This window comes from Lygodium microphyllum, chromosome 1, assembly GCF_053477565.2.
Source record: "Lygodium microphyllum isolate KBCC chromosome 1, Lygodium_microphyllum_v1.1.10, whole genome shotgun sequence".
Classification (NCBI taxonomy): domain Eukaryota; kingdom Viridiplantae; phylum Streptophyta; class Polypodiopsida; order Schizaeales; family Lygodiaceae; genus Lygodium; species Lygodium microphyllum.
Window position 1 is genome coordinate 163769850 of NC_141135.1, and position 14815 is coordinate 163784664.

General features: G+C 41.5%; 1 non-coding gene across 1 annotated transcript; it reads right to left on the bottom strand.

Annotated features, from left to right (window-relative positions):
* Positions 1–13887: 13887 nt before the first annotated feature.
* LOC148041915 (small nucleolar RNA SNORD36) lies at positions 13888–13955 on the bottom strand. Its single transcript, XR_015692627.1, has one exon. It is a non-coding gene; the product is annotated as a small nucleolar RNA SNORD36 (small nucleolar RNA).
* Positions 13956–14815: the final 860 nt, after the last annotated feature.

Here is a 14815-nt window from a genome sequence, read left to right on the forward strand (position 1 = left end):
ATATTGGGCTTTATTTTTCTACTTGTGTCAAGATGATTTAGGAGATTTTGGACTTCCAAGGGGGCTAGTAATGGCCTCTAGTCACTACTTGTCTTTCCTAGATGCCCTAGGTTCTCCTTCTTTGAGCAAGCCTTCTCAGCTAGAGTGGCACAATATGAATGGCACCTTGCTCCCTCTTTTGAAGTTGATGGATCATTAGATATTATCAATCTCTCCTCCAATTTGGCAACAACATCAAGCAGTTGCATTGCAATTGTGTTGAGCTAAGTCTCATTATTTTGATAGGTAAATTCCAGATTCTTGTTTTGTATCCTACTGGATCTACATTTGAATGCTCAAAGGGTTATTTACAATGGGTCGTGACCTAGGGTAGTAGCAACTATCATGGCCTAATTAATAGCAATTCCATCAACTTTAGCCTTAAAAGGCTATGAGATGGGTGATTTGTGGGGTAAGTTGTGAGATGATTCCGTGTGAGGTAAGTCACAAGATGATTCTGTGGCATCTTCAATTTTTATTGTGTCCTTGAATTGGTCACATATACTTTTTATTTTGCATTGCAATTGGGGTTTTCTATTTGTGCAGTTGAAGAAGAAGTTTGGCATCTCTAAACATGTCTCTTTCTAAGTTTCAGTAATGTGAAGAATGAAGGGTTCCTTGTTCTATATCAAGAGCATTGGTGGATTTAGCTATAGCAACATTAGAGCACTAAATCCTCTCACTTCCTGTAGTATCTACTATTCGGTTTGTACCATGGCCATTTTGCTTTATGAATTTTGGTGTCATTGTGGAGAGGTTTGATTTCATAGTGTGTTGAGAAGAATTCATGATTGCTAGAAAATCGTCCAATACTTTTTGCTAGCATAGGGGTTTCTATTCTTGATGGGATAAAAATAGAAGAAGAGAGTTGGAGGTCCTAGGTTTATGTGCATGTGTGATTGTGCAAGTGTAAGGGCATGTGTGCAAGTGCATGTGTACATGTGCATGCGTCTACATGTAAGTGTGCAAGGGCTATGTGCAACTATCTATATATAGGTGTTTATGTGCAGGGGTATCTTGTGTGCATGCCTATGTGCATGTGCTTAAGTATGTGTGCATGGGTCTTCAACAAATGCACAAAAACTAGGTACACATTGCACATGTACACATTTGGGAAGCTGTGTATGAGTGACTATGGGTCCCCATCGATATGCAAATGCAATAATATTGGGATTCATGTGCACAAATATAGAGGACTTGTGTATGTGCAGGTGTGTTGGCCTATGTGCATGGGTCTATGTGCACCTGCACATGCTTGTGTGGAGATCTATATGCATGCATGTGCAAGGATATATGGTTTCTAAGCATAAGGATATGATAGGTTTTGGCTATGATGGTCTTAGTCTATGTGTCAATGTGCATGCATCTATGTGCCTATGCACAGGGTGTTGTGTACATGCACATGGGTTGTACATGTGTGTTGGTCTATATGCACACATCAAGGTGTGTGTGCAATGCTAGTGTGTATACAAGGGTATGTGTGCATAATTCTATGTGCATGTGTACATGTACATGAAGAGTGGTGTGCAAGTGTCATAGTGCATATGCATGTGGATGTGTACATGAGTCAAAACACAATTGCATAAGGGCTGGGTGCATGTACAAATGTGTACATGTGTGTATGCACGTGTCCACATGTGTATGCATGGATCTATGTGCAAGGGTATTTTGTATGTGTGTAAGGGTTCTATGTGCAATTGCAACAATGTGAATGTGAGAATATATGTGCCTAGGAATGTGTCTGTGTATATGTGTGTACAATGTTCTATGTGGTCTAGTATGCATGTGTGTGTGTGTGTGTGTGTGTGTGTGTGTGTGTGTGTGTGTGTGTGTGTGTGTGTGTGTGTGTGTGTGTGTGTGTGTGTGTGTGTGTGTGTGTGTGTGTGTGTGTGTGTGTGTGTGTGTGTGTGTGTGTGTGTGTGTGTGTGTGTGTGTGTGTGTGTGTGTGTGTGTGTGTGTGTGTGTGTGTGTGTGTGTGTGTGTGTGTGTGTGTGTGTGTGTGTGTGTGTGTGTGTGTGTGTGTGTGTGTGTGTGTGTGTGTGTGTGTGTGTGTGTGTGTGTGTGTGTGTGTGTGTGTGTGTGTGTGTGTGTGTGTGTGTGTGTGTGTGTGTGTGTGTGTGTGTGTGTGTGTGTGTGTGTGTGTGTGTGTGTGTGTGTGTGTGTGTGTGTGTGTGTGTGTGTGTGTGTGTGTGTGTGTGTGTGTGTGTTGTACATGCGTGTTAAGGTGTGTTATGTGTACATAGTATATATAGGTGGTGTGTGGTGTGTGTATGTGTGTCAATGTGTGCATCTATGAAGTTATTAGGGTATGAGCAAGTGCATATGGTATGTATGTATGTGTGGATGGTGTGTCTTGTGTGTGTTTAATGTGAAGTATGTGTGAAAAATGTGAACTACAAGATGTGAGTGAGTGCATGTGGCATGCACAAATGTGTGTATGGTGTGTGTCACCTTATGTGTGGGTGAATAGTGAATTTATGGTTGTGCACATGGGTTGTGAGGGGGTGTGTAATGTGTGTGCCTATACTTAGCCATGGGGAGAGGTGTGTATGTATGCCCATTTGTGGTGGTGGATTTGGGTAGTAGGTGGATGGTCAAGTGGCAATGGTGTGGCAGTGGTGCTATGGCAAGGCTACATGGTTGGTTGGTTGGAGCCCTAATAGTGGTAGGCGACCGATTTGTAGTGGTAGAGGTGTTTGGAAATTGGAACCCTTAGAGGTGTTGGTGGCATTTCATGGCCAAGCTACAACTGATAGACTTATGATCAGGGTAGCTGGGTGGATGCATGGGTAGAGTTGGTGATGGCCGACCATGGAGCAATACAAGAGAAGAGATAGGAGGCGCTGGTGGAGAAGAGGTGATGTAGAGGAGATGGAGAAGATGTGGGGCATAGGAGCCAAGGAGATAGAGGGGAGGTGGATGAGACATAGGTGGCCCGATGGAGGCAAGAGGAGATGGCAAAGAGGTGGGGTGTATAGGAGGCCTGATAGAGGTAGGAGGAGATGGAGGAAAGGTGGCAAGAACACAATGGATGGAGGAGATGGGAGAGAAGAGGGGATACAAAATGTGTTCAATGAGGGGCACAAGTGATGATAAAGGGGGGTGCAAGGAGTGGTAAAGGGGGGTGTAGGTGGTCCTCCAAGCAAAGATGAAGGTGAAGAGGGGCACAAGTGATGATAAAGGGGGGTGCAAGGAGTGGTAAAGGGGGTGTAGGTGGTCCTCCAAGCAAAGATGAAGGTGAAGAGGGGTGCAGGGAACAATGGAGGAGAAGGCAATGATGGAGACGGGGGGCACATGTAGGAGTGGAGAACGTGAAGATGGGAGGGTAGGCAAATGGGAGGTGTAGGCAATTGATGGAGGTGTAGGAGAAGGGGGAATTCGATTGCTAGGTTTCCCCTAGGTAAGCTTTTTCTTTTCTTTTCTTTTCTTTCCCTCCTTCTCTTTTCTTTCTTTCTTTCTTCCTTTTTCTTGTTCGTCTTCTCCTTTACTTCTTTTTCTCCTACTTCTCTTTTACTTCTGTCTTTATCTTCTTACATTTCTCTCTTCTTCTTTCTTTTTTTTTTCTTTTTTTTTTCTTCTTCTCCTACTTCTTTCTTTTCTCCTTCTCTTCTTCTTCAAACTAAAAAAAATATCATAACCATAAATAAATAAAACCACAATTTTCAAGACAAGGCCACCCCAATAGACCCAAAACCCTTTTTGTTAATAAGTGAAATAAAACAAAGACAAAAATAAGTATAAATAAAAGTAAATATTAAAAATCAATTCTCCTATCAAACAAACTCTAGTTGATCCAAAGAATACAAAGCTCTAACTAGGTGCTCACATTTTGGAGTTGGCACTCATGCACCCCTCTGATTTCGCAACGTACAGCATGTGAGTGACTTCATGCTCAATGTGTTCTTGGTCTTCACAATGGAGCCAAAAATTTGGACAATGCATGCTCAACATCTTAGGACCATTGGACATCCTATTATATTAGGATCTTCAACGCAAAAAATCCTTGGGTGAGCTCTTACCTAGCCACTCATATGTGGATCAAGATCCATTGTATTGGGCATTCCAAAGCATACCTCTAACCATGAAGGTTGCACATGCAAGCTCCATGACTCAAGCAAGTGGTTCTTTGCTCCTCAACCCTCCATGGCCTTTGTCTTTCAAGGAGAAAGCCTGGGCAAGGCATGAGATAGTACTTGAGAGGAGTAAAGAGGCTTTACTCTATTGGTCCCTCACCTCACAATCTTGCTCCCTTTTCATCAATCTCATAGTCTCCCTCACTCTCTCACACACAAGGATAAAAGAAAGAGAACAAGTACTAGAAGTTTGCATACACATGAATAGCTTCTTCTATTCATTCTCATCCTTTTTGTAATGAATTAGGGTTTTCCCATCCCTCTTGGTGGGTATCCAGCCCATCTCTTGGGCCAAAAGACTAGTCGTCTCTTATTGCATGCTGTTCCTATAATGAGAATAGAATAAAACCTTTGCAGTTTTACCACAAGAGTCTATTCTAATGGTACAATTTCCATGGGATCATGCTCAGCTAGTGTATTTACATGAAAAATTAATACATTTGATGTAACCACTTTGTGCAGCCATTATATGCACATTATGATGTGAATATTAATTTGAAAATTAGGCTCCTTCTCCATGATTTTCTTGCACATTTCATGTTTCTTACTTCTTTTAGTTAACATTATCAAGTATCTAATGACTGGACTCCACTTTCACATTGTTTGATAGAAGTTATGAATGTTTGGACTCAGACCTACTTGATAAACCCATAGCAAATGAGGTACTTTCCTTGCCGTGTTCTTGGAAAGAATACAAATTTATTTTTATTAAGGCTTCCAATATTACATATGAAATGATTGGCAATGAAATTTCATGAGAAGAGGTCTTGAGCCAACACTTAATCACCTCCTACAAGAAGAGTAAAATTTCCATGCCACCACATATAACCTTTCTAAACTTCAATGATTAGTTGAGTTTGAGTCCAATTTCTTACGCAAGTGGTATACTTTGTGCATTTCATGGGCTTAAGAAGGTTTCCAAATCATGACCAATGTGGAGCAACAATGTTCCATCAAGACTTTTGAGTATGACCAAAACTATGTGGCCCCAACCTCATTTAGAGTGTTATCCATAATAAGAAATCGGCCATTAGAAGACAATATCATGCTCCACCCATACTTGGATAGGATCCAAACGGAGGAGGAACTCCGCATTGCAAGGCAACTCAATTCCAATGACCTCTTGACTAATATATTAACTTATATCATGCAAGTGGGCATTCATCCACAAGATATGGACCGTTATGCAACTCTAGAGTATAACCCCAAGTTTTACGACTAGCTCTTGAAAAATTAAGCCACACCACGGATGCATTAAATGCCCATACACCTTGATTCCCACAATCCTAGGAACGATTTTCATCCTTTCCAAGGGGGAGGGGATAAAAGTGGAAAATGGATGAAAACTCAAAATAAGAATTAAATTTTAAAGGGAAAAATGAATATGTGAAAATGTGTGGATTGATTGATGTGAGAATTCTCATTTTGTGGGTTATATCCTTTATTATCAGACACTAATCTTTCTATTTACTTTACCTTCTGTGCAAGAGATACCCTTTAAAGAGAACTAATTGTGAGCTATTGTGTGGCAACACGAACCTAAATGGCAGGACAACAAGATAAAGCCAACAAGCTCCCCTTCTTGGAGGAGGAGCATAGAAGATATGGATTAGCCATGGATATACGAGTCTTCAACCAACTAAAATACCATAGCATCCACAATTTGGAAGGAGTAGTAACATTTGAAGAGACAATTGGACAGATGATAGAATGATGTACTTTTGCCAAGTACTTGGAGAAGGTGGGGTAGGACATCAACCATAGCAAACATACATAATTTCTACAAACTTTTGATTCCCAAAGGAATAGCAATACAATAACCATCAGGTGGTAAGGAGAGACCTCCGGAAAGGTGGAAGTTTCCCTTAATCTAGAAATTGTGGAGAAGGCCCTGGGATGAGTAGATAAGCTGGAGAAGAGGCCAAAGAGGGACATCTACAAGATGCTGGGGATGGATAAAAAGAGGTCTACACAAATGATGGGATCAACCTGGCTAACATTCTTGACCCCACTATTTGACTGGAAGAAAAAATGGTCCATACCCTCATATCAAGCAAGAGATATAATGCTCTCATGAACAAAATAGGAGTACCATTGCTGGAGAGCGTTGCAACAAAAATTCCCTAGATGAGGTAAATTGAAATGCCTATGTCTGAAAGATAAACATGCATTAGTAAAGGTACTAGCCACATCACCAAGGGTACGAGGGGAGCCTCCAGCTAGCGAAGTCAGAGAGGAAAAACTAGCTTCTTCCAAGGCTTCAACTGTAGGATTTGGAGGAGTACTAATGGCCATAATCTAGGAGGCTCTAGGGAAGACGAAGAGAGAAGTAGTAGAGCAAACCCCAAAGCCGTCACGTATCCAAGAGGAGCATCACTCCCCCACCCCAACAAGCTCGACTATTTCACTCTCAAAGTAGAAGAACAAAAGGATGACAATTTCCAGAAGGATCAATAGGACAAAATAGAAAGAGTTGCAAATAAGAAGGAGGCTAACCGATCCACTTAATAGCAAGAAACTTCGAGCAAGAGGATAGCCAGCAAGTAACAAGACTCAAATCTATCAAGCTAGGGTGGGAGAAGGAAGAATACTCTTAAAATCCCCATAAGAAAAACCTGGTCCACCTTTGAAGAAAATAGATATTTGCAAAGGGTGGAAGAGGAATCAAAAAGGCTTGAAGAAGAGTGCAGAAAGAAACAAGAAGAGAAGGAAGAGTGACTAAGGTAATAGGAGGAGAAGCTAATAGCCATGGCCATTCGAAGATTAGTGGAGCAACCCTTCCGATCTTAGGAATTGGCAATGATGAGCCCAAGTACGAGATGGAATCCCAAGCATAAGTGCAGAAATGAAGGAGGCAGGACCAAGACTGGTGGTGGAAGGAAAGGGAATAGCCCCTCTACAAGCAATCCCACCAGTCATGGCCACCCCTACAATCAACCCGACGCAAGGAACTACTGAAGGGGAGGTCAATGAAAGAAAACATCAGGGCTTGGGTGTAGTACTATGAGAAAAGTGCAAGAAATTGTGTGTGTCCCTAGTAAAGGAGCCCCCTTGCAAGAACAAAGCGGCCAGCAATAGTAGAGTCGATGATAAATCACACCAAGGGCCAAAGGTACCCCGTTTAGAAGTGTCAACTACTTTGATGCCTTCAACCATGCACAACACTAAAGTTCAGGATGAATTGGTAAAAGAGCTTCAAAGCCAACTCAACAAGATGATGGAGGAGAAAAAGGCCGTGCTTGTAAAGGTGGAAGAAGAGATTTGCAACCTACAAGGTAGAAAGAACAAGGGTAATGACCATCCTAAACAGGGAGACAATTTCTCTGAAAGAGGCCCTAAAGGCAAGGGAAGGGGAAGAGAGCTTAAAGGATCTATATGATGAAGAAAGAGACAACCACATTGCCCTAGAAGACATGTGCACCTTCAACTCTAGGGAAAACAAGTGTCTAGAGCTGGAAATTGAGGAGTTGAAGAGGCAAAGAGAGGAGGCAAGGAAAGAGCTGCATGCGGCAAAGACTCAAAGAGATGAGGAGACCATGAACAAGCTAGCAAAGTGACACAACCAACTTCAAGCAGCTCTGCACGAGCAAGCTATAATAAGGGAGCAAGTAGAACACAAAAAACAAGAACAACAACAAGTGCACACATTGTGGTGGAAATTGGAGCAAGTGATTGCCACCCTAGCCCAATACCAAAATCAAGGGCTAGAGCAAATGAAAGAGAAGGAAGAGGAATGGGCAGCCAAGAACAAAGATAGATTCAAAGACTTAGCTTATGGGCTAGCCCATTTCGAGAAGATTGAATGCCTCTTGGCAAAGAGCAAATCCACACCTATCAGGACAAGAATACTAGAGTAACAACAAGCCTTATTGAGCATAGTGTTGCTGAATATCACACAACCAAGAGGAGAAGAAACACTAGAGGAAGTAAAAAGAAAACTAGATTTGTCAAGGAGGGTGATGCAACATGGACTCCATGCCAAGGCACCCAATCCTAGCACCAACTTGGGAGTAGAGGAGCAACGAGCCCATCCAATCTCAGCTACCTTAACCTCACAAGAACTCACCTTGATAGGGTTTGGGGAGCCAAAGAGTAGCAAGTGCAATCATCTCCACAAGAGCCAATAGAGCCAATCCAATAATAAGGGCGCAATTTTGAATAGGACCAACAAGAGGAAGAGGAAGTGCATGAACCAAGTCCCCCCTCTACAACCACAAGAACAACCATTAGAAGAGCAACGAGAGGAAGCTATGCCACTTGAATGTATGGTGGAGATGAGGCACAAATGTAGAGAATAGGTGCAACTCACCCACAAGAAGCTCCAAGCCAAGACACTACAAGTTCCACAGGTGGCCATCCCTCAAAGCTAGGAGTGAGATCCTGTGAGAACTAGGGCCAGGAACTTGCAATGTGGGAGCAATGGGAAATTGTGGCTTCCCTTTCAAGATCTCCTTCACCTTCCCTCATACATTAGATAGGGCACTATCTCCAAGGATGGTGGGTGAAAAATCTCTCAACAAGACTAGAAAGGAGATAGCTAGAGGAAGGAATGAGACACCCCACGAGGTGACAATAGGAACCTATAAATTACTCGGAAGATAAGGCGGTGGAGGTATCCCAAGGAGTGGAGGGACATGAGGCTCAGCCTAGGTGGCATAGAAACATTTGGGACTCTAACTTAGAGACCTAGATGGCTTTCTATAGCACCCTACTGCATGAAAGGGATGATCCTACCTACATGCTCTACCCGAGGAGGATTGGAGTTGACTTCAACTGAGAGGTGTATGGTAGATATGTCTTCCCTTTGACCTATAACATAAATGCCTCAATCCCTGAAGAAAGCCTAATCTTCATCAAAAGGGACCTTCACCCATCATTGCAAGTTTCCTCAAAGACTTCTCCCCAGTCCCAATCTCACAATCATCACCATCTGTAACTATCTCTATTTGTTGTGAATATTATTAAAGCAAAAACCTACTACAGAGGAAGATCAGTTGTTTGCCGCCCCTCTTTTTTGATATCAATGTCCAAATAGATAGCTATGAAATGGTTCACCTCATGATAAGAGCCACACTCTTGCTAGCATTTTGTATGAAGCTATTAGAAAACGTGAGAGACAATAGATTTATTGGGTGTAATCACATATTTTTGTCATCTACACCACTCAATGTAAGAGCTAACTTGAAGGGTATCTACAGAGGAGAGCCTTCCTAACCAAAGCCCTTAAGTCGCCATGCAACCCACTCTTGGGTCATGAACGGGATGCCTCTTAGTGTGCTCCCTTTATAATTAAAAAAAAGAATAGAAAAAGAAAAAAAGAAAAAAAAAGAAACAAGAAGGAAAAAGAAAATCCAAGAACAAGGAAAAGGACAAGAAGATAAAGAAGTGGAAAGAAAAGGAACACAACAATGAAATTAGCCCATCTATACTCTACGAAGTCACAAGCACTACACCTAGGGACCACCCTAGCCCCTCCACATCACAACTTAGGGCACAACAAGGACAGGACATGATTGATAGACATGTCTCCCTAAATAACTCACAACACCTCCATTTACACAAGTTAGGCTTGCCCCTCTAATTCATGGCCTATGGTTCAACCCATCTCTAAGTTCCACCATCACTTGTATAGCGCACTGCATGGTAAGGTGACCATGACCCTCAAGAAAGTGCACTCTTTTTCTTTTCAAGAACATTGTACGATGGTATGGCAAACCAATACCTATGAAGGCCTTCTTCAACCAATCATCTATCTTTGCCATCAACAACCTCCTAGGCTCACTTCATAGAGCAAGCCCAATGTGACCCACCTCCCCAACAACCCTAAGAACCATTTTTTATCAACCCTCTACAAACTCAACCTTGAAGTGGTATCTATAGAGAGCAGGGCCTTGCTAAGTAAAGCCCTTAAGTCACCATGCAACCTAGTCCCGGCTCATGAATGGGATGCCTCTTAGTATGCTCCCTTTATAATTCAAAAAAAAAAAGAAGAGAACAAAAAAAAGAAAAGAGAAAAATAAAAAATAAAAAAGAGAAGAAAAAAGAAAAGTCAAGAAAAAGGAAAAGGACAAGAAGAGAAAGAAGTGGAAAGAAAAGGAACACAACAATGAAATCAGCCCATATGTACTCTACAATGTCACAAGCATTGAACCTAGGGACCACCCTAGCTCCTCCCCCACATCATAACTTAGGACACATCAAGGGCAGGACATGATTGATAAGCATGTCTCCCTAAGTCACTCACATCACCTCCATTTACACAAGTTGGGTCCTCAAGTGTGGGATAACACCTTAGGCTTGCCTATCGTTCGTGGTCTATGGTTCAACCCATCTCCTAGTTCCACCATCACTTGCATAGCACACTGCACAGTAAGGTAAACATGACCCCCTATGAAGTGCACTATTTTTCTTTTCGGGAACATTGTATGGAGATGTGGCAAACCAATACCGACAGAGGCCTTCTTCAATGACCAATCATCTATCTTCCCCATCAGCAACCTTCCAAACTCACTTTATAGAGCATGCCCAATGTGACCCACCTCCCCAACAACCCTAAGAACCATTTCCCATCAACCCTCTACAAACTCAACCCCTACCATCCGGTGCCATGGGACTGGTATTTAGCTAGAAGGGGGGTAATGTTACACCCTTGGAAGACCGAGACGAAAAAGCCAAAAAATCAGAAAATAGAAGACAATCCCAAGGCAAGAGGAAAATGGAGGAGAAAGGCACACTAAAAAAACATCTAAAGACGCGAAGTGTAGGAAAAAGGCTCAAATGTAAAAGGAAGCACACAATGATAAGCGCACCATGATATGCTAGCAAGAGAAGCACCGGGCACATTGTAATTAATTTTGTAAAAGAGTGCTAGGCTCTCTCCCATACAAATTGTAAAGAATGAGAGAGGCAGGTTGAGGCCTATGCTAACAGGAAGGAGAAAAAAAGTAGAGGAATGGACCCAAAAGGGAATGGCCCATCCAAGGAGGGGATAAGGTCATATATAAAATTCAAGAAATGAATAGAGAAGCTCATTCTTGTGTGTGACCAAACTTTCTCTCTGCTTGCATCTTGCTCTTGCTTCCTTCTTGTGCATAAGAGAGGGAGTGTGAGAGAGGAAGAGAGTGTGTGGGGGCCATAGAGAAGCTCTTCTTCTCCTCTCTTCATCATCTTCTTCTTCTCTTTCCCCTTTTGGCATGCATGGCTATGGAGGTCAAAGCTTGAAGTTGAGGGATGAAGCTTGCTTGAGGGCACTCACTATATTGGTGTGTGGAAGAGAACGCATGGCTATGTGAGAGGTAGCCATAACCCTCAACTTGAAATGCTTGAAGTAATAAGTGGTCCGTTGGTCTTGGTCATTTGCTTGTGAGATCCACAACACTGTGCCTATGGTATAAAGGCAACTTCTCCTAAGTTGTTGCTTGTTCCTTAACCTATTGCTCCATATAAAGAGGATGTCTTAGGAGTGTGATTGCATAAATCTCAACAACCCTCCTCAATCACAACCATAAAAAGCACTAAGTATACAAAGGTTGTCATGAGTAGAAACTTGCCAAGTTGGAAAAACCAACCATATAAAGCTAGAGACTCTCACAAGGCCTCATTAAGTGTACAAAGGCTATAGTGCATATGTTATATGAAGGTTAAAAAGCCTATTAATGGAACATTAATGCAAGTACATATAAGGCTTTAAAAAGTTAGTCTAAGTGGGAATAGAAGGATTTATGAGGCCTTTCCTTCTGCTCTTGAGTGTCTTCTTCTTCTTCTTCATGGTCTTCTTCTTCTTTGGCAATTACTAGGTAGGCCTTCTGTGATCTTTTTCTGGTATCACAAATTTTTTCAATGTGTCCCGTTCTTTTGCAGAAGTCACACAAACAATGTATTTCTTCCCTTTGTACTTGTTATTGACATAGAGAACCTATTCTTCCTTTGAAGTGCTTGCTTCCTCTTTACCTTTGAGATTTTTCTCTTTGTCTAGGAGTAATGCTTTGATGTCTACCAACTTTTGATTAGGGATATTATTTAGTGTGGTGGAGACATTACCAAATTCTAGAGGAAAACCCTTGAGTAAGAGAAACATGGATCTTAATCAAGGTTTAGCTATGGAGGACAGAAGTCAATGACAAGAAGCATGATAATAGCACCTCCAAAAAAGGTGAAGACCTAGCCATAGGTGGACTTCCTACTGTTTGCATGTCCTAGATAATCAAAGTCAATGTGACCCATGGCTCTTGTATCTTGGCCACCATAATAGATGCATATAGCTACTATGCCCTTCAAGTACCTCATGATACCTTTGAAGGCATCCCAATGCCGTTGGCCAAGTGTAGCCATATAGCATGCCACAACTCCCACTACAAATGCTATGTCAAGATGAGTGGCTATAATGGCATACATTAAACTATACACTATGGATGCATAAGGGATCTTGAACATCTTGGCCTTCTACTCATCAAACTGGAGACAATCGGCCTAAGTAACCTTCACGTGAGAAGGTAAAGGACAACCAATAGGCTTAACATCTTGCAGATGAAAGTGCTCAAGGACCTTCTAGATGTACTCCTTCTGTGACAAGTAGAGAAGCACCTTAGTGATTGGAGCCCCAAGAGGAACACCAAGGAAAAGGGAATTCTCTTGCAAGAAAATCTATCTTGTAACATCAACAAGCTTGTTTATCATGTTTCATAGGATCATAATGAAGAAAAGAACACCAGGCACCACAAATCTTCATGCAGCATCATGTAAATCTCCCACGGTTTTTAATAGAATCAACCATATTCTTCAATATCTTCACAAAATCCATCAATAGAACAAAGAAAGCAAAGAAGTACACCATCTTTGAATGGAAATACATTACATATTATTCATCTTCAATATCTTCATAGTCTTCTCTCTCAATCTCTCATATACAATCACTCTGTTTGAGTAGAATTGACTATCTCTGACTCTTTCTCACACACTCCATCAATAATACATCATATCCTCACTACAATCTCTCAAAAATTACTCTCAATAATCACTCTTAGGTCGTGGATACCCCTCCCAAGAGGTATGTCTAATATGAAGGGTCACCAGAGCCACTACAGTGTCTCTTCACAGCTCACTACTGTCACTTCACTCTAGTCTTCACTTGAGTCTTCAGCAGCTACTTCTTCCACTTCTTTAAGCTCTTTTGCACTTGTATTCACCTCTTTCCAAGGCTAGAAAACTTTCCCAAAATCACACATACATTTCACAGAACACTTATAGAAGCATACAGACAGTCTACAGAACAGTACCGGAACAGAGACAGTACAGAACAGAAGCAGAAGCTCTACAGAAGACCTACAGAAGGTTATCAAAACTTCATAACTCATTCTCAAATCATTCCAAACTCTCACAAACCATTCAATAAGCTTTCACAATATCTCATTCTTCATCAATCAATACTCCTTCCCTCCTTACAGAAGACAATCAGAACAAAACAGACCAAAACAGAACAAAATAGAAGGTATACTGAACCATTCAGAACCTATCAGAACATCACAGAACCATCAACAAACATCATGATCTTCCAAAACACTCTCAAACCACTTCCAAATCAACCAATCATCCCATAAAATCAACCATTCAGCTCTCAAAAGCAACAAAAATCAGCCAAAAAACAAGTCATTTCAACACTCAACATATCCCCACACTTAATAAGGAAGCGTCCTCGCGACCCACGAAAAAGGGAATACAAGTTCAGGGAAAAGCTCAACTTTGATCTTCAATATCTTTTCAAAAAGAATCCATCCACCACGACCCCAACTTATAACCTGTTTCGGATATAAAAATACAAAGAAAGGAAAACTCTTTATACATTAACACCTCTTATCAAACTAAAAATCACCACAATTTTGTAAAGGATATAAGAGTTTGCTTCTTCTTCATCAGCATCAGCTTCAACTCTCCAACCACGACCCCAACTCTACAAATCTCCAAAACATAGCTCGTACACGAAATCCAATAGGAAACCACCACGTTTGTAGGACATAAATGAACTCACAACACAAACACTAATACACAACACAACCATCTGAATGACTTCTTAAAAAATAAGAGTTGTTCATGAAAAGCTTTCACCATACATTGGAAAGGTATCAATGAAGATGATCCCTCTTAAAAGATTGATGTTGTCGGAATCGATCCATAGATAAGGATTCATCTACAAAGTTTTTAGGAGGATTTTGAAAAAATTGGAGACAACACATCCTTTCCAACAGGACCAAGTATCTGCTAGGCAAACAGAGGGCATGAAAATACAGTATCTCCAGCTGTTGGGAATCAATGCTAACATTGACATTCATGCACAACTTTGGAATAGGCTTTGAATCAGTATGAGAGTGCCTATGCATATACGCCAGGTACCAAGAAAAGTGAGTAGTTAATCTCACTGAGGGATCTGCAGACTGTGAATACTGTTGGGCAAAATGAACATAGTTTTGATAAACTTGACTTGAAGCTGTCCATTCCCCTGGAATTACTGGCCAATTAATCTGTGGTCCTGTAAGGCAATCATCCGAACTCCATCCCCTTCTTCTGGAAATCTGATTATCAAAACCGTCACAGTCACTAACCAACTGAGGTGGTTGAGATATGGAAGTGTTAGGAGAGGGTAATGGAAT